This window comes from Numida meleagris, chromosome 3, assembly GCF_002078875.1.
Source record: "Numida meleagris isolate 19003 breed g44 Domestic line chromosome 3, NumMel1.0, whole genome shotgun sequence".
NCBI classification, from domain to species: domain Eukaryota; kingdom Metazoa; phylum Chordata; class Aves; order Galliformes; family Numididae; genus Numida; species Numida meleagris.
In genome coordinates, this window is record NC_034411.1 from 50,522,511 (window position 1) to 50,543,814 (window position 21,304).

Below are 21,304 nucleotides of genomic sequence, written 5' to 3' on the forward strand. Positions count from 1 at the left end.
GAGATGTCTACTACTTAAAACTGCTCCTCCCAGCCTGAAAACAACATAGGACTAACAAGTGAGCTTAATTTGATGTCTGTTGGATGACTTTATTTAAAACCAGGCATACCCTTAAGGCATCTAAGTGGCTTGGGATTTTACCCAGTCCATTAACATCCTGATGCAGCACACTCTAACTCCTCAAAAGATTATTGCTGGGGCTAGAGCCCATGGAGGAAAAGCTTCTCCTAATGCTGGGACTCACCTATGGGACTACAGGAGAGAGATCAGCCCAGGACGGAGGAGAAGAGAGGAGTTGCCATCCCTCATGGTGAGCAGTGCCTTGCCAAGGGAGCCAGAGGGTGCTGGTGATGATGGCGAGGGTGTTTGTGTGATTTGTCCATTAGAGGGATAGGGACAAGGAATGGCCTGCTAATTTTACACTCCACAAAATTGGCAGGTCGCCATCCCAGGCTGTTTGTTACCACTGATCTGGGCAAGATTTGAATAGGTTAGATGGAAGTGAAATGCTGTGTTCTATAATTAGTCCAAAAAGGCTTGCAGCTCCTAATTACATTTAGTTTAGTCATTAAGTATTACCTTGTAAAATTTGTACACAGTTCTCCCTTTGTCTGTAAAAGAAAAGGAAAAGGAAAAATTAACACATCATTCAGACCTATAAAGGTAAAAGATAACACTAGGTTTATTTATAAAAGGCTTGTGGCAGCTTAAAAACATCATTAAGAGCCTAAGTAGCTGAACACTCAGGCTGTTCATGGTCTAAACAGGGAGATGTGGTGGGGAAAAAGCCCTAAGACAGGGCAGTGGCTGGTGCCTTGGCAGAGCCTCGAGGCTGGAACAGCCCCACTCGGACCACCTCACCAGAGCCATGTGTGGGCAGCTGGATGGCCCCTTGCCAGGGTACAGACAGAGCAGTGGACAAAGGGCAGAGAAGGGCATCCACCAGAAACCTGGGAGCACACAGTTAGTGAGTGAGCTGCTTGACAAGCACAAAAGGAGCAGGAGAATATGCTGAACTGGAAAGAGCAGATTGGAGATCCCACAACATGTGGTGTATGCTTTCCCACATTTGTACTGCTACAGAAGTTCAGTTACTATAACCAGCCTCAAAAAATCCACTGATATTCCAGTAAGCTAAAACAATGGCAAGAGATACCCTCATATATACACTATGACAGTAGTTTGCTATGACAGTAGTTTGCTAGCAGACATAGGGCAGTTTGTTTGGAGTGGGATATTTGTCATTCTGCTCACTACTGCTTCTGGAAAGGAGGAGGTGCAAGGGAAAGACTGTTTGTCCTACAAAGCAATGAAACTGCGTCTGACCGGTTCTCTGCGATACCAGGCAAAGCATTGTTGGGAATATTAATAGTCATATACACAAAGAAAAAGATCAACTCGCAGCTGGTGATGAGTGTCTCTGGCTGTGGAACACTCCCTCTAAGGAAGTGGCCTTCATCCAGGACATGGTACCCCTTCAGAGGCTAACCCTTAAATGAGCCCAGGGAGGTGACAGACTTAGGGTCCACTCCTTCTAGTCATCTGAGAAGCACAGGTAAATTGCTTGCACCTTTGCTTCCTGGGCCAGCCATATCCCTTTACCAGGTGCTCAATCATCAGTTCAGGCCATGACCTAACAGTTCCCCTACAAATGCGATAACAGTCTGGCTTTTCACTGTACTGCTTCCAAGGAAGTGAGGCCAAGTCTAGCCAGCTCTATATATTTCTTTTTTCCAGAACATTATTTGATAGAATTAAAAAATAACCCACATCTTGTTTACAAAATTCAATTTGTGTTCTTGAACTGTATTTCAGCAACCAAAAGGTAAAAAGATATGCCAAACTACTGCATAGGACACAAAAAAGAAAACTTGCCAGAACATCCCAACAGAACTGTTCACATGATAGATGATCTGCTCATTTGAAAGTATGCACTTAGTGAAAGAAAGTACATCTGATTTTACTGGACTTTCTAGATATTTAAATAGATTAAGATGTTTCTCTGTTGCAACACAAGAATGGTTTCTCTGAGCTCCAACAATTATTAGCATAAGTAAGAAAGGGCTATTGTTACTTGGTTAAGGAGAATTAGGAATAGAATTTCAAAAATATGGAAATAATTTTTCCCAAGCAAACTTGAAAGAAAATGAAAAAAATATTCTCGTAAAATGAAATTTTAGCAATCCTAGTTCTCTGAAAATTTGCAAACAAGAAAAAGCCCTTGATTTCTTGCTGAAAACAGTTTTTTTTTTGGGGGGAATGGCAAAATGTCAATGCTCACTACTTCTTAACTTGGAATAATTCATTCATTAATTTCTTCCTAATACCTTGTGATTATCTCTGGCCAAACACTACAAATACCTACCACATCTGTGAGCATTAAGTGACACTTCAAAATAGTAAAGGATTTCACTCATGGAATCATAGAATCATAGAATTAGCATGGTTGGAAAAGACCTACAAGATCATCCAGTCCAACCATCCACCTACCATCAATATAACCCCACTAAACCATGTCTCTCAACGCTGTATCTAAATGTTTCTTGAACACCTCCAAGGACGGTGACTCAACCACCTCCCTGGACAGCCTGTTCCAGCACCTGACCACTCTTTCAGAAAAGTAGTATTTCCTAATGTCCAGCCTAAATCTCCCCTGGCGCAACTTGAAGCTATTCCCCCTCGTCCTCTCACTAGTTACAAGAGAGAAGAGGCCGACCCCCAACTCACTACAGCCTCCCTTCAGGTAGTTATAGAGAGTGATAAGGTCCCCCCTGAGCCTCCTCTTCTCCAGACTGAACAATCCCAGCTCCCTCAGCCACTCCTCATAAGGCCTGTGCTCCAAACCCCTCACCAGCTTCGTCGCCCTCCTCTGAACACGCTCCAGGGCCTCAATGTCTTTCTTGCAGTGAGGAGCCTAAAGTTATCGGAAACACCTCACCTTCACTGTGTTTCTTTGAGGTCTAGTATCTTCTCATAAGAGGTGTGTTCTGATCTCACAACAAATAAAGAAAGCAAAAACAGCTTTTAAAGACATATATTTTTTTCCAAATCAAGCCCATTAGCACATTACATTGGTGTTCCCTCAGCTTGGTGCAACTTAGAGAGTGATGGGATTGGTGATGGAAAGAAGAATCTTCGTGTTGGTTAACACAAGTAGCAATAACATTGTTAACAGTGCAAATGATTTCTTCTTTCTTTGAAAAGAACTGCCAAATTATAAAAAATAATTCTGAGCGCCCTGAACAAGGTAGAAATGACTGCACATAAATGACAGAATGCTGTTACACTGTATGTGAACTACAGAACTACCACCAAAGTTCAGAGACTAGTTCTATGGCACAAATATACATCATCAAGAAGCCCATCGTAGCAATTAATTAATTCTAATGTTTTATTTGTGCCCACAAAAAATATTAACAAATCACAAAGCCATTTGTGAATAAATTGTAAGGAAAAAAAAATAAGTTCATCAAACAAAGCCAGGCCTGGCATGTAGTTTGGGCAGTTCTGAGAACAGCAGGCAAGGTCAGAGTGAGGTACATCCTAGCACAGCTCACCGGTCCCCTCACAGCACCAGTGAGTCTTACCCTTCAGTAGATTCCTACCTACTTCTCTATCAATTTTCCCTGAAAGAAGGGATGGTTTTGGTTTTCTTCTGACTTCATCCTCATGACCCATTTTTTCTTTAAGCCTAGATGGAGGTTCTTATATCATGTTTGTTCACACTGGCTTTGTGCCAGTTTCACTTATTAGACTGGTATTTGTTTGGTTTTAGGTAACTGAAATAACTTTCTGAAATTTATCTTTCTTTAACGTCATTTTCCTTGTTAATGAGGGGCTTTTTACCCCTCAATCACTATGACATTGTACAGATTTTAAAAAGCTCAAAAACCATTGAGCATTTAAGTGATCTGTAATTATCTACAGGAGACTCTGCTGAAATCTGAAGGAAAGTTCAGAATTCATTTTTGTTTTACTTGAACTGTTCCTTGTATTGCAGTAATGCACAGAGCCAGGACAGTCTCAAACACAGATTTGTTTCAAAAGCACTCAAAAAAAAGAACTCCGGGTGAAAAAAGAAGTGAAACAAAGACAGAAAGAACAATCATTTCTGGCAAGTCCTCAGCCGCGTTTTGTCCCTACTCTAGCCCTAGGTTCAGAAGGTGAACTTAAAATTCTGCACAAAACTCAGTGCCAATACTCAGAAGTAATCATCCAAGTCTATGTGTATTTCTGTACTGTTCCAGTCTGGCACTGTAGAAAAGATTTCAAACCTGCAGGTCAAACAGGTGTTAGCCAGAGTCCTTCTCAACATATGTCTGTACAGTTTTAGAAAAGAAAAAAAAATGAAAAACAACTCTGGAAGAAAAAAGACAATACATGAGAGTTAGAAAAAAAACCAAGTGTTTGCAATTCTAGAAAACAGGCTAAGTTTGTATTTATGATCTTGGAAAATGAGCATGTTACTGATTAATAATAGTCTTAAATGAGCGAACTGGCTAATATGAGAATTAGTAAATTAGCAGAGTCCTAATAAAATCAGAGAGACTGATCACATTACCCTTCAAATCAGGTAAAGCTGTGGCTGTTTATGGGCTCTTCTGGAAGAGGACAGCACTGAACTATGAATTCACCTTTCTAGTGTAAAACAGTAAGTTTCAAGCGCTGTCTCAATACCAGTCCAAATGTTCTCCTCAGCTACTGTGGGTTCAGCCCAGAGAGCACTAAGAGAAGAGGCCGAGCTCTAGCAGAGCACTTCTCTTTCTGTTCAGGAGGAGGGAAGATTCCCAAGCCCAGAGGCAGCTGAGTGCCTCCACTGCACCAGCAAGCCACATGTACAGGCCATCCCCTGGCATAGTGTGCCACACAAGGTTCAGCTCCAGGTTAAGAAGCCTAAACTTGGGTACATACAGGCAGGCTAGTGAAAAAACCCCATTGCCCAAACATCGGTGTCTGGCTCTGGCTGTCCTGAAGGATTCAAGACACCCATGCCAGGGCTGGCAAGGGTGACACGGAGGCTGGTGTGCAGTCAGCCTGTAGTACTGTGCGTCACCCATTTGCGGTCTTGACTGGAGAACACCAACCACTTCCAGGGCTAAAATAAGCTATAGACAATTAAGTGAGTCTGAGATGCATTTCAAAAGCTATTGAGTAGAAAGCTATGCTACTAAAAAATTTAAAGAGCTGACTTAATTCCCCTAAGGCAACAATTTCAGCTTTGAAAGAATACAACTTTTTAGTCAATAGGTTATGAAATACATCTCAAAGTTGCTTAATTAATCAGTTATGGCTGAATTTAGCTTGAAAAGTGGGCTAAGGGGATAGTTATTGAACATCTACAATAGGCATGACTACGCAGAAGTGATGCTATGATGTTGACATGGGAGGGCCTCCGGCTAGTTTGTGTGTTAATTCTCTGACGGTGCCTGTAAAGAGCTAGATATTCTCAGACAACAAAGAAAAACTCAGGTTACATTTGCACCTGAGTACTTAATAAAAGCATTACGTTGTATCTCCTAAAAATCTAAATTCCAAAAAGCTGTCATATGCTACATACCAGATTCTCATGCAGTGTAAACTATAGCAGCTCCTTAGCTTGCCATGCGGATTTCCCAATTTACATCGCCTAAAAGACCTGGCCAAGTGCCAATACAGTTAGAAAAGCAGATTCTTTTCTTCCTTGGTTTCATTTTCATGATTTTCATGTCTTTGCACTTCCTTTGCTCAGTTATAGACCAGAAGCAACAAAGTGCTCAGAATTAAAATGTGCACTTGATCTATATTCTCTGTAGCAAAGCAGTGGAAATTTTGTGAACTTGCCAGTCTTTTGAGATTTCCAACCTATTCTGGCAAATTCTTGAGGTTTGGATAATAAAATTACGAGACAATTCCCACAGGTATATTTTTCACCTTTTAAATATCTTTTATATGCTGCATTACTTTCATGTGATGTTTCCCACAGCTCTGCTCTGATGAAACATAGCAAATTCATTGAGTAACAGTCCCCTTACAATAGCCAGCACTGGCACAGAGTACATCTGCTGACGATGAATCTGAGATTGTCTTTCATTTAGTGTAGCACAGTGCAGAAACAAGGTGTCATTCTTGGACTCCATGATCTAAAATGTTGAAAGCCAACACCTTGCCTGCAGGATATAACTCCACTGTGGTCTGTCCTGCAAATAAGCCTTGAAAATCCCCAGACCCCTTTCACCAGGTATTTACATCAACACACACACTAGGAACACCTCAGATGTATTCCCTGACTCCAGATGTAGGCTGAGGAGAAGGCTGCATCTGAAAAGACTGATGTTTCCAAAAGACCAAAGACTCAATGACTGACACAAATTCTTCTGCCTCTTTCAGAAGTGATAGACTGTCATAAATAAAGACATGAATTTATTTCTCAAAACACCTACACACCTGTTTTCCTGGCAGGCTGTGCTCTGTGAGGTGCCCCATTCCAGAGGCAGTCTGCTAGTTGACATTGGGGTAGGCTACGCACAAGAACATGGGACACAAGCTTACGCTGCTTTAGAACTAGACAGAAACATGAGAAAAGCTGCAGCTGACAAGCTGAAAAGTGAAAGACTATAGCTCTTTCCATTCTACCACAGCTTTTCAGTACAGCTCAAGCAATTTTCTATCCCAGACACCCTAGGAAAATAAAAGAAAATGTAAGTCACATAAAGCTTAGTTTTTATCCTCTACAGAAAGCTTGGAGATCCCTGATCTCACATATCCTCTCCTCCTACCGCACAAGCAAACCTTGATACATCAGCCTCCATAGCCACCAGAGAAGGAACAGGGCAAGTAAGGCAAGACAGTGTAAGTCATTCCTGGAGGTCTTGCAGTGGGGTTGCCTAGTGTGGGGGCAGTAGAGCAGCCACAGCAGTCTGAGAGACATTTAAAGAAAGGGCATGTTTCTGAGAAGAAAAGTGAAGCGAAGAAGCATATGTTCTTCAAAGAAAACTGATGGACTGGTAAGCAAGCTAAAAGCAAAAGAAATTCAGTTCAGATATGCTGGATTTCCCACAGCTGCTCATAACTCACATATCCAAATATGTGCAATGCCACATTACAATGCACCTGAGCAATCCATATTTGATTTTTCACATGCAAATTCACTTGTTTCTTCCTTTCTCAAGGTGTCCTTAAACAGTTAAGCAAAAAGAACATTTTCCAACCTCTAGCATGTAAGTAACTTTTTGCATTAAATTATACTGCCATCAATTATTAAATAAAGATTGTCATTAAATATTACAGTGAAGAATATTATCAATATTATATCTGTCACAGATGAAAAAGTTACATATATGGATGAATGTAACCTGTTCATTGGTTTATGAACCCAGAGTTCCCTTGATAGTGCCACTGATAACACAATATCTTCAGATATTGGATTTTGTATATGTTACATCTGAAAGATGAGCAAAAACAGATGTAGCCAGACAGCTCCCTTTGGTTATGTACATGAGGAAGCTTTACAGAACAAGTTATTTTAGCTAAGGCTGGCAATAATTTATGCTGAATAAATTGCCTCTATATTTCTGTTTCAGGCAGAAGCAACATAGAAAGAATGAACTTTTTTGTTATATCAACTCATTTTGAGCCAAATTATGCTTCTTTTTGAGAACCCACTATTGCAAACATAGAAGACATGTGGATCTAGACATTAGCACCTTCTAAAAGTTGGCTCAATAAAAGCTGTTTAGCAGTTAAACATGGAAGCTGTTGTCAGCTTCACAGAGGAGTAACTTATTCCAAATTTTGGAAATGGAAATTCTGATCTGATGTATACTTCAGTCTTATTATTCCTCAAGTACTGTGTCCAGTTTTGGGCCCCTTACTGCAAGAAAGACATTGAGGCCCTGGAGCGTGTTCAGAGGAGGGCGACGAAGCTGGTGAGGGGTTTGGAGCACAGGCCTTATGAGGAGCAGCTGAGGAAGCTGGGATTGTTCAGTCTGGAGAAGAGGAGGCTCAGGGGGGACCTTATCACTCTCTATAACTACCTGAAGGGAGGCTGTAGTGAGCTGGGGGTCGGCCTCTTCTCTCTTGTAACTAGTGAGAGGACGAGGGGGAATGGCTTCAAGTTGCACCAGGGGAGATGTAGGCTGGACATTAGGAAATACTACTTTTCTGAAAGAGTGGTCAGGTGCTGGAACAGGCTGTCCAGGGAGGTGGTTGAGTCACCGTCCTTGGAAGTATTCAAGAAACATTTAGATATAGCGTTGAGAGACATGGTTTAGTGGGGTTATTGGTGGTAGGTGGATGGTTGGACTGGATGATCTTGTAGGTCTTTTCCAACCTAGCTAATTCTATGATTCTATAACTTCATCCTGTGAAGTGTCTTTCCTTTTTTTCCCAGTAATGTCATCAGAAACTGTAATAGACACTGTTGTATGTTTATTGATTCTGTATTTTTCTCTGTCTTCTAGATTTTAAAATGGAAATTATAAGATTGAAAATAAAAAAGACCCCAGTGGACGTAGTTTAAATCTGATTTAAGATGCTTATTCCTGGGGTATTAAATTTGTAAGTTTTAAATATATCTTATTTTCAATCTTTTTCTTGACTCCTGAAAATAATGTCAGCTCAAGATCTCTCAGCTGTTTTGGAAATCTGGGAATGACTTGTACTATTTATTCCTCTATTACTGCTATCAGCCCAAAACTCACTTCTCTGTATTTTCACAAGGTCATCGCTATCGACACAATGTTTTCTTAGTCTCGCTGTCTGGAACAGCCTATGTTTCTCTGCCTTCAAACTTAGGTCTCCTGAAATTTCATTTGCACAAATATCTCTCCCATTAATTTTTCTTAGCTTAGTTCTAACACTGCTGCTTATTTTCAATTTGAGCTTAATACAATCTTAATGAAGTCAATGAGAAAGTCTTTCCTTTGACTCAAACTGGAGCATGTAAATCCACATCAAGAACTTGGGAGATTATTCAGGTCTTCTAGCATGCTGAGTTAATGAGTGAAAGTCAGTAACTTCACAGGTGAGATGCCAACTTAGAGATTCTTGTCCTCAGCAAGTCACCATTTTAGGGTCCCAGTGTTCATCACCATTAGGCAACATACTAGTTTATCACCGTTATAAAAAGGCAGAGTGAGGAAAATTGTTTTAGAATACACCTGAGCAGCTGTCTGAAAATCTAAGGCACTTCAGTAACTGAGTGCTAATAAAAGCGTTTTTCATGCAATCAATAATTTATTAACAGTTGGCTGCCAGTCTCACACTTGTTCTACTAATTTGCTCCAATCCACACACATTTTGGTGGATCAGGGCCAGCACAGAAAACAAAATGAAACAAACAAGAAAAAAAAACAACTACCAATGCTCATCCCTCTCATATTCTCTTCTCTGTCCACTCCGACCATGATCAAGCTCTTCTCTTTGCTGAGAACCAGTGTTCACAGTCTGACTAAGAAAATGATTCAGTCCTGAAAGTCACCATGTGATTAAACGAAACAAAGGGCTGACCTCTCCAGCAGCGGCAGCAGCAACACCAGCCGCTCCTGAAATGTCTAAAAGGCAAATGCATTAGTATGTTCAGCCACCATGCTGGCTAATGACTAGACATTTTCGAACATATGGGATCATTATTCCAGCATATCATCAGTGAACTTTCCAGAAAAGCTAATTAAAGGGCCCTTTAAATGCTTACCACAAAGTTGTGTTTTATCACAGCTCCTCACTTGCATTTGAAGAATTAGCAGTTTTCATCTCTCCTGCTCTCACCACCTTTCTATTTCCGGTGATCACTAAAAATGAGTAAAGCTAATTAAACAGATCTCTAATTTTTTCATCATAACTTACTTTTCCTTTTATTTCCTATGTATAAAGATTTCATTTCCCACTGACACAAAAAGGATTTAGAATGCACTGCGGCCAGTGGAAGATGGCTCATCTTCTGAGATACCTTCCTTCCTATATGTCCCTTCTTTAACTGCTTCTATTCTTTAATGGTTATGGCAAATGACATTAAAAGGTAATTTATAGATCGCAGGAAAGAAAGGTCATTTTCCTGGCCAATAGCTCCTAACAAGGGGTAAATTCTCTGGACAACTTCTCCTGCTGATCAGAATAATTTGCTAGGAAATGCGTAGATGACTAAAAACTCCTGCAAGACTGAACGTGGAAGCAAGCTTTTTCACTTCTTTGGGAAGGAATTTTTATTTTAGGGATGAATCTTCTCAAGCAAAAAAAACAAGAGCTTGCAAATATTAGGCAGGTGAAAAGCTATTATCTACCTTGCAAATCCAAACTGGGACAACTCTGAAGAAAAAGAAACAGAAACAAGGGGGAATGGCCTCAAGTTGTGTCAGGGGAGATTTAGGCTGGACATTAGGAAATACTACTTTTCTGAAAGAGTGGTCAGCCGCTGAAACGGGCTGCCCAGGGAGTTGGTGGAGTCACAGTCCTTGGAGGTGTTAAGAAACATTTAGATACAGCGTTGAGAGACATGGTTTAGTGGGGTTATTGGTGGTAAGTGGGTGGTTGGACTAGGTGATCTTGTAGGTCTTTTCCAACCTAGCTAATTCTATGATTCTATGAAATCACAGGATTTCAAAATGTGAATGGATCATAGCCAGCGCTACAATATCTAAGTCCATAGAAAATCTCATAATACAACTCTGGGCTACTGAAATAAATGAACTCATTGATGAGATCCACAAGCCCTCCTGCCCAGCTCAGCCCTTCAGATCACTCCTCATGGTGCAGTTAGAAGCAACCACCTCCACGTCCCTGGCAACATGCATAGGCTCGCCTGGCCATTCCCATCAAAAAAAATGCCTCCAGTGATAATGTTCAGGGCTATGTACATTAATACCAGCATCTTGTGACACAAGACACACAGTGAGCTGGGAAGGAAGAGCAGCTTAAGAGCAACATGCAGTGTCACCTCGAACTGCAACCTGCACCACCTGTGGGGCTGTGCTAATGAGTGAGCACTGCTCTGTGAAACAGCTTCTCAGCAGTGGAGAAAGAGAAAACAACAGGAACGCTGCCTCTCAGGGTGCTAAACAGTATATGTAATGCTATCAGGAGAGAGACACCTCACATGTATTGTGGCTGGGTCTTCATCATCAGGTTTTTAAGTGGTAATAGCTTTGAATAGGTATCTTGGAAAAATAAATAACCATTAAAATATATAAATCTAAACATCTGAGGAAAAAAAACCCAACAACCCAGCTGGTCATTTAACCAGCATGATCTCTCTAGATTTTGACTTGTTATAAAAGCCATATAAAGGTTTGAGACCTTGATCCTCCTGATAAACACGTTTAGAATCAGAGGAAAAGCACTCTTTTCTGTAGTAACACAATTTATCTGAGCAGACCTGTGCACATGATGAAATGTTTGTGGAATTGGGGAACTAAACCTGTTAAAAAGAATCCGAAAAGGCAGCACACGTGCATCAGAAGATTTTGTACGTATTGCATCCTGTGGAATAAACATCCCTGTGTGGAGTTGCATTGCAGAAAGCTGTGCCTGGCAGATGGCAAGGAGATGGAACACAGTTCCCCCCACCCCCTGCACGCACCGCCTGCTGAAACAACGGCTCCAGTGTCCTCTCTGCTTCCACTTCCAGCAAACGTGATCGCCAGAGAGAAATGTCAGCATCCTCCCCCCAGAAAAAGACCTAGCTCTACAGGTCAGATATTCTGAAAGGAAGTCAGAATGAGTTTTGTGCTGGCAGAAAGCAAACGCTAGAAAACAAAAATCCCTTCCTCCTTTGCCTCATTTGTGTCCTTTTCCTATCTCACTCCCATTTGCTTTGGCTTGCTCTGTCTCCTTCTCCCACCAGGCTCACGGCAGAAAGAGTGCAGGAGGTCATCAGGTGAGACTGCGCTGCTGTGTGCTTGCCCAGTGCCCTTCAGATCCCTGCAACATAAGCCGTGTATGCGTGTGTGTCACTAGAGATGTACAGCAGGTCAAAATATTCCGCTGCCTGTAAGTACAAAAGTATTGCCTAATCACGATGGGTCATCTAATGAATGAGCCAGAGCAACACTGTGCCATGTCCTTACAGATCATACGACAGAAAGAGACATACAGAAAAATACAGAATTCCTCAATTCCATATCTGGATAAACAGAATAAATTCACAGACTCAGCAGTCAGAAAAGACATAATCAAGTAAAATTATTTTCTTTGTGGATTGTCATACATTTCTCTGACCTGTCAAATATCAAATACCTGCTGTTTTCTGAAAAGTAATAAGCGTGGATCCTGATAGGAAGGCATATTAAAATCTCTATTACTTTACAACAATTTGTGTATAATATGACTTTGCTTCCCAGACCAGAGGATTTCTTTCCCCAGGGAATGGAAACATGGTGTTCCGCAATTACCCAGCCTATTTCAACACTGGCTTGGGTAGCTCAATATTTTTGTAGTTTTCAGAGCAGGCTTCATCCAAACTCAAGGTTTCTTCAACTTCCTTTACCAAATGTTCCCCGAAGTATATTCTCAGCTGCACTTCTTCACCAAGGCGGTGAGAATTCTGACATGCAGCTGCTGCACCTCTCTCTGTCACTCAGCCCAAAGGACACAGGAGCAGAGCAGCCCCAAGCAGTCAGACAGCATGCACACTGCCCTCCAAACCACAGCCACAGCAAGCAAAGTCTCAAGCAAATTTTACACAAAGCAATTACAATAACAAAGTCTGAAAGGTAAATAAACATAAGGAGAAATAAATGAATACTGGCAAATAGCCCCATAGCTCAGCTTACAGGTCAGGCAAGTAACAGTGTGCCCTCATGGAGTTAGCCCTATGTACCATCCATATGAAGCTTCCCACGTCACTGAGCACTCACTAGCCAATTAAATATTCATTTGAAAATTTAATGATGGCTTAAAGTATTGGAGCTAATCCAACTCACACCACCTTAAGTCTGTGCTCAGTAACTGCCTGGGAAAGGTGAGACAATTTCAAATAATGGGAAACACAGGTCCCTCACCACAAGTGTGAGCATGGGGAGAATGCGATGTCTGCAACCTCACAGAGACCTGGATATCTTTCTCTAGTTGCTTTTTTTTTTTTTTTAATCTGAGAGCTAAAAATTGAGACGCTCACATTTCAGTGCTTACACGAGCACTGCCACAGGCATGCCTCAGGGCTCAGCTGAGATCCTCAAGGAGAGGCACTTGGTGCCATTTGGGATGCTCAGCAGTAGGAGGGCTCCAGTGGGGGCTGCTCTCTGCAGAGGGCTCAGGTCCCAGAGCATTTCTCTTGGGGCACTTTGACCTGCAGACAGCGAGGAGTGTCATTACCTCTTCACATGCATCATCCAATACACTTGCCTCCCAGGGTCTACGCTGGAAAATAGCTTAAAAACAGAAATAACATCGCACTCTTAGGAGTAGGTTTGGTGAGAGAGATATTAAAACACTCACAGTAGCAGTAAAGAATGAAATCCAAACTGCTTTATGATGTGAGTTTTTTTGGCAAAATTATCAGTCAGTCTTGTGAAGTCAGAACTTGTGAACTGTGTGCCCTCCTTCCCCTTTGGGATTGTATATGAGGAAGAAATAGAGAAGGCGGGAGAAACCTTGAGGAGTTCTACAATTTGAGAGGCTAGATATTGTAACCAGGATGCTATTGAAAAAAAAAAAAAAAAAAAAAATCTATCTATTGAACTAAGAAGATGAGCACATGAACTTACAGAAAAATACCTCACTCAACTTACATTTGACTTATTTTGAAAGGAGAACAATTTGTTTTTTCTATAGTAACCAGCTGTAAACAACATTGTACTTTGCACAGATATTTTTACATCATTGCAGGACAGAAAAAAGATACAGACTCTGACCAGGATTTATATGGTGCTTGGAGCCTAGGATGTCTGACCTGGCAGATACGGCACACACTGTAAGAGACAGAGCAATTAGGATTACATTAATTAGATGTGAAATCTTGGTTATAATGAATTCAGTGACTCCTGGTAATAATTTCACCAAAAGGGCCTTAAATTATTACAATTACCAAGAATGATGAGATCTCTCCTCTTTTTGGCTAGCAGTCATTTCTGTCATCCTCACTCCTTTTAAGAGCAAAACTGAAGTTCTTTTCCATAATCTTTCCTGAGTCTTTCAGCAAGGATCCCAAGCACCTGAGGACAGAAACTGCAGTCAAAGAGTCTTGGCACTGCCATCACTTCCCACTGATTCCCTGGAAACTCTGCGGGGGAGAGAAAAGTACATGAAAACAGGGGTCTTGATGTCCCATGCCTCCCAAGAACCGTCCAATTACTCTGCATATGCATATAGATATGTTCATATACTGATTTAAATAACATCTGGTCCAGCAAGTATGTTGGTGGGATGTTTTCATCAGCAGCAATTCCAGCATCTGTCCACAGTCCAGCGTGCCCCTAAATCCACAGCATGAGAGAGAATTTTCCTTACAATCAGTAAGGAAAATACATATCAAAGATTTTGCTCTACCTCAGACCCTCTTGTGGCTAAATAAAGCTGCTCTCTATATGTGGAAGCATGAGAGGCAGGGAGTTGCACATGAGAAGCAGATACTGGCAGGAACAGAGCTATTCCACCAGGCTGCTGATGAAGGCTTTCAATTGTTTTTTGTTAAAGGGAGTTCCAAGGAGTTCACTCAAAGGAAAGAAATGAGGAACAATGATGGTCAAAATTGAGTACACAGAGAACACAAATGTATTTTCAAAAGCACAAGTGAAATACTGAATGCAGTCAAGTAGAGGTGGAGGTGCTGCTTGGATGAACCACAGCACTCTGAGTTCTCAGTTTAATGTCACTTCCATAAGGACTTCATGGAGAAATTATGTTGTTTTGGATGTACTTGTGAGCAGTCTCATTTGTCTGCCTATCTTCTGATCAATTCCCTCTGTTTCAAGTGAGGCCTTCTCTTTCTTGATTTGTTCAATAGAGAATGACCTACATAACCAACAGTAAAATCAAATGGAGATTAAACTTACTGTTAATGATGTGAAGGCCAAATTATTATTTAACATTTAAATGTGAACAATACTTGGCTCCAAATCTCATTTAATCTTCATGGATATCAATTATATTTTGTCATTTCTAGACTTGTGAAAATTTCATTCCTCCAAATGAGTTCAATAACTAACCCTCTTAAAAAGAAACACCACTTCTATTCTCAGTTTTTTTCAATACAGATTCTGAAAACATTAGTCCAATGGGATTTATATGGCCTGTTTAACATCCTTTTCTCTTTAGTTGGATTTGAGATATTATTCAAAGCTGGGGCTCTTTCCAAATGCTAAAATATTTGTTCCCTGAATAAATCACCGTATGTGTGAAAAGATCAGACACAGGTACATCTTTTATATAGTAGCTGTTCATTTACAGTGCTATCAGTCTTGCATTGTATTGTTATTTTCCACAGTGTGCAGCTCATTGCTGTGGATAAGACTGCAATGTTTCAATGCAAAGACACCTCTAGGAAAAGAATACAAATGTTTATAAACTCTGTTGGCTCATCACCAAGTACTCAGGTATGAGAATAAAAGAGAAGAGTGAATAGATCCAAGTATGGAAAGAGCAGAGAAGAAAGAATGGATCCAAGTCTCAGAGAGGCAGCTTGTCCCTTGAAGAAGGCACTCCACGAAAGCTCCTTACCATCCAGGCCGCATTTGCAAGGTGCAAGGAGGATTAGGTTGCTTTGGATGACCGTATTCCCACTTAACAGCTGGCACAACACATCGACGTGGTGGTAGGCAAGAATCATAGAATCACCAAGGTTGGAAAAGGCCTCCAAGATCATCCAGTCCAACCATCCACCTACTACCACTATTTCCCCACTAAACCAAAAACAAATACATACGATGCGAGGTTTACACTCCACCCAGACTGATGCAGCCTCTCACCCTAACTGGGACAGAAAGCCTGCAGCCCTACCAGACCCAGGGCGAGTCCCTGCCAGCCTTGTTGTGCCTGAATGCCCATTGGATGCTGTGCAATCACATCAGCCTCCGTAGCCTCCATCCTCACTTGTTCCTGGCTCTGGATTTGCCTCCCAGCCTTTGGCTGGGATTGATTCCCCAGCACAGCTGTGGAGCTGAATTCCCATCCCTGACATACAGCCTGTTTTTAGGACTGCACCGTGGCCCCAGCTGGTGCAGAGGGGCAATGACTGCTTTTTTCCATCCCCAGTCTCAACAAGCAGCCCTAAGCAAATAGCCTGCACAGCAGCTGTGCAGCCTGGGCCCTTCTCAGGGGACGGGTTTTAATTTCCCCAGTCCCTCTTCATTCCAGCCCCTTGGGTCTTATTTGGGTGGAGTTTTATTTCAGCCTAAATGTCTAAATTTGTTGCCTGATTCATAGGTGCAACCTGAGCCCCTTCCCATATTACATATTTGGACTGCTGACCACAAACACAATAGATTTTGCGGTCTTAAGGGCCACCTGTTGAAAGTGTCCAAATGTGCTCCCGCTTTGTGCAGTGCCTCCCACCTGCCTTCCTGCCTGTGACTCTCCCAGCCACTCGCCCAGTGTGCCGGCCTGCAATCATCGCCGTGCTGAACCGATTCAACATCTTGAAAAGCTAATTAACTTCATAAAAAATTCATATAGGCATGCAAATACTGTGGCCCAGATAAATAATTAACTGAACTCTTCCATACCAGCACCAGCGTGCTCCAAGGCTGCCCTCTCTTGCCAGGCCTGATCAACAATTATGCAAGGCATGTGATGTGGACCTCATTTGATGATTCTCTTCAAGGTGTAAACCTACACGGCAGCTTAATAAACAACATACATTGCACAGTCAACATTGATTTACACATCTTCTGAAGAGATGATGCATGAAATGATCAGAAAAGTCAATAATGCAGGCAAAATGTATGGGCTCGAGATAAGTAACAGAAAACAAAATCAATGCCTTCCAGCTATTACCATCATGAAGCAGAGTTCATAATAGATAACATTAAGTTTGAACAAGTTGCGTCATTCCAATACCTGCAATCAGCTGTCACTTCTGACAATAATTGCCAAAATGGTATTCATATACATATATGTTAGCTCTAACTCTGGTGTTAAATGCATTTAGCTGAATAATCAGGGCAAACAATCTGATGAGCCAGATATTTTATTATTCTGACATTAAAAGAAAGAAGACTGTGGAGCCTGTTAATCATGACCTGTATTACTACGTACATACAAATAGAGCGCTGAATAAAGCCCGATTTTTTCCTGCTGACATACTGAAATAAATGGCAGAGAAGGATCTGAAGCAGTTGATGGGATCAGCCTACTAGCCCAGAGGGATGAAATTCAGCAGAATGTGGCACTGACACTATCAGAGCACCTGAGCAACAATGACTTAGTCACGCAATGTGGGCAGCAATACACCTCGGCTTTGTGTCCAGAGCTGAGCTCTACATCACACCTATCATATGACTCCACAGCAAGGATTCAGATAGCCCCAGGACGCAATCAATAAGAAGGCAACATAAGAGAGCTCTGGCCACTGAGGGCTTGTCGACACAGGGAAGTTATTGTGAAACATGTGAGGATGAGAGTGTGGAGCACAATGTGGGAGCCAATAGTCTGAGATAGAACAAATTCACATAAGGCCGTCTGAGTGGATGCTACATTTCTATACAGAAAGCTGGAGTTTAACATCTCTATCACAACAGCCCTTGAACCTCCTTATTAAAGTCTTTCTCATGGTATTACAGCAGCAGTGCGCATAACTCATGCTGCTAAGCAAAACCAGGAGGAGTTGCCTCTGGAGCGCAGGAGAGGCTGCCAAGCACAGTTCAGGCTGTTTGCAGAGCGGCCGCCCTGCCTATCGCACAGAGGCTGGCAGTGGCAAACACAGCTCCTTCCCTCCAGCCAGCAGGATGGAGTTGGCTTCTGCTGTTCACGATCTGGCTTTGACCAATTGATAATTATTCAATGGCTGTGAAAAATACATTGGTGGTCTCAATCCAGCTCCTAACAGAGCTGTAAAACGCTCTCAAAAAATACAGCAGACCGCAGTGATGGTGCCCTTTTGTGAGCAGCAAAGCACGGAGATGGAGGTGTTCCTCCTTCCTGCGAGGCAGAGAAAAGGTAGTACCTGACCAGGAGGTGGTGGTGTGGGGATTAAATCGCCATACCGCATCCGTGCTCCTTCCCCGAGCCCAGGGAAACACCCTGAGCTGCAGAGTCGCAGCTGGATGGCCATCCCAACAAAGCCATTTTCTAATGGCTTGGATCTGACCCGCAGATGAAAAGATGGTTTCAGCTGAGCTCTGCTTTGATTTTTCAGGGACCCATTCGTCTCCCAGAACTAAAATTCAAGCTCATAAAGCACAAACCCACACAAGCTAAAACCAATCAGTACTTCCCCAAATCCCTGCAAAGCCGAACCATTCAGAGCTGCCCTGCTTTGCCAATAATAGTAACAAGTAACACTATGCTCAGACTGTAATTTTTCATATCCAGTGTGCCGTTGTCCTATGATTTACTGTGCTAGCACTGAGAGCCATTGCCCAAGCCCCCTGTCTGCACTCCTCCTGATTTACTTAAATCTTTCTACTTTTATCAGCCACAGGGAATGGGGACACTTACATGTAACAACTGACAATTTGAACAGAAAATACAGAGAAAAGCTGTGTAAAGCAAGTGGCTGAGATTATAGCTGTTGACTTCTAATATTATTTGACAGATGAGACTGCTGCAATTATCCTCTGCTCATGGGTTCCATTACTGGAACAAGAAGCGCACAAAATAAGGGCAATTTCCCAAACAATATATAGGGCCACTTAACTTTGTCAAGAGCCATTTCTGCAAGTGAAGTCCTCCCTGGTTAAAGATACAACGCTAATGTGCCGGCAACTTCACATGAGTAGTTAGTGCATTCCACGTTAACTGCCTTTTCAGTTGCTCTTTTCCTGCTCTGTTTGAACCAAATAGGATATTATTTCTAAAGGTATTTGTTTAAAGAATAACATTGTGCTTACTGCTGTTCCCCCTCCCAGCAGCCTTTCTTTCTCTCTTAAGGTATTTCAGAGAGTTTATGGCACAAGATCACTCCCAATTTTTGCCCGGTCCTGTAATCCCCCACATCATCCCACTCCCATGGCCCATCTCCACACACTGGCAGAGGAGTTACCAGCCCCGTACCAAGCTTTCTGCTTCTTCCTCCCTGTCCTCCATTTTTCTTTGCAGGCTGCACTCCAGAGAGTTTCCACAAGTCCCCCGTTCCTGTGCAAGACCTCCTGACTCCCATCCTGCTGCCATCTCCCTCTCCAGGGCCACTTTGTGATAGAGAAGGCCCTCAGAGCACGAGCAGAGAGAAGCAGCCAGCATGGCCAACCTCTTCCTCAGCTGCAAAAATGACACTTTTGTCCAGGCAAAAGCAATTTTCTTGTAAAGGCCATTTTATATGCCCAAAAGCAAGCAAGTAATATCCAGCATGTGTATGTCAACGTGTAAACAGTTCTCAGAAAACAGGTGCAGGTTCAAGGTTTCCTTAAAGTAATACAAAGCAAAAGCAATTGTCCTCTGAAGACTTTCTTTGCCAAATCTGGCCGCTGTATCTAGTCACTGGGGCATGAAAGGAGGAACATCAGTCCCACTTTAAGTTCACACCTCAACATAGCCTTAGCAACACAATCACTACTGAGGCCTCTATGATATATTTTTAAGGTTGCCCCATTGCTTTGACTTAAGGAGCCATTTGTAGATCGGAAGGAGCTTACTTCTCCAGGAGGAAAAAAAAACAAAACCAATGAATTTACTGAAAGCAAAGGTAAAAAAAAAAACAGAGAAGGAAAAGAAAACCAGAAAGAATAACCCGTGGCCTAGGCAGTAGTTATTAATACTTCCCTCTGATGTGACATGCACAGGACTAAAGCAGGAGTGAATTTTTTTTCAGCAGTATTCACCAACCTGTCATCAGCACTGCAGCACCTTCTCTCAGATGTGGCTGGAACCTGCTGCTGCAGACCCAGGCATGAGAAGCCCAGCAGGAGATCACTCACAAGCACAGGTGCTTTGGGTTCAGCTCAAGTTCCTGTTCCAGCTCAGCTGGTGGCAATTCTCCACCTTGGAAGACATTGACTGTTTAAGGGAAGGTTTTTTGTCCTCTTCACTGGAAGTCTGAAAGCTCTCATCCAGGAAACAGGTGTAGCTTCTTTTTTTTTCAGGAGTATGACTGAACACTTGGTTTCTTCACTACCTTGTGGCATTGTGTTCCCTAGTTCAGCAGAGAGCTGGCAACATGAAGAAAGACAAACCTTGACCGCAAACAGCAGTGTGCAGTTTCTCTCCATGTCTAACAGCATAATATCGGGGGGAAGAGAGCTGTTAAGGGAAATAATGCAACCACCTCCTAAGCCAGCAATAGAGAAAGGGTCAGATCCACCTTTCCCAAAACAAAATCCCCTTTGTCTTTGCCACGATGCTCCGACTGAAAGCATCTTTCAAGCTGTGCATGCAAAATGCCCTCACATGTCTGGGAATAGGGACACAGTAATTTCTGACACATGTCAATGAAGTGAATAAGATTTATATCTATATCACAGAGATAAAATGAATGCCCAAAGTCAATGCAAGACAGAAAAGATGAGATCATTCAAATGTCATAGACCCCAATATCCTCCAGATTACACCCTTTTCCTGTTGTTAAAATTACTAATTCATGGTATTCCTTACTTAGCATAGCTAGGTGTTCATCAGGATGCAGAGACCTATATATGTTCTATTATTTGCAAGATTTTCATCCTTAATTTTCCTCCCTTCACCACAGCAATATATGTTTCCAAGAGATTAGGTGGCTTTTTCCTGGAAAGTGACCTTTGCTGGAGGGCAGGCAGATGGCGGCAGCCACGCATAAGCCTGGTTCTCCTCCTTGACCATGTGTCACTCAAAAGTCTTGAAGATCTCTGTCCTGGAGATCCCAAGTCTCCTTCTGAATCTAGGTCACTGGCAACACAAAGCCCTGCTGAAGGCACCTGTTTGTGACACAGGCCTGCCAAGGACCCTGCCTCATCCCACGGACACAGCCATAGCTGAGTCTGAACTATGTAATTACAACAATTTGGGCTTCAGTGTAGTGTTTTTTTTATTATTATTATTATCATTATTATTATTTCTTGTTCCAAAGTCTTGTTTTTTTTAAGCAAGGGTCTCCTGACAAAAGCAACTCCAGTACTGGAAAGCCTACCCTGTGCTCTTCCATAGGCAGTGATTAGATGTCTTTTAACTTTTCCTCTTTAAAAAAAAAGAAAAAAGAAAAAAATCAAAAAAGAAAAGGGACATGATTTAAAACTAAAATAGAACCAAGCGTATTGTACAAAGGATTATT

At 42.0% G+C, this 21,304-nt stretch overlaps 1 long non-coding RNA gene across 1 annotated transcript; it reads right to left on the reverse strand.

The window, feature by feature from the left end:
• On the reverse strand, nt 13,659–20,022 carry LOC110397107. The gene is made up of 3 exons (XR_002437545.1): nt 19,888–20,022; nt 13,997–14,191; nt 13,659–13,880 (listed from the first exon to the last, which is right to left on the reverse strand). It is a non-coding gene; the product is annotated as an uncharacterized LOC110397107 (long non-coding RNA).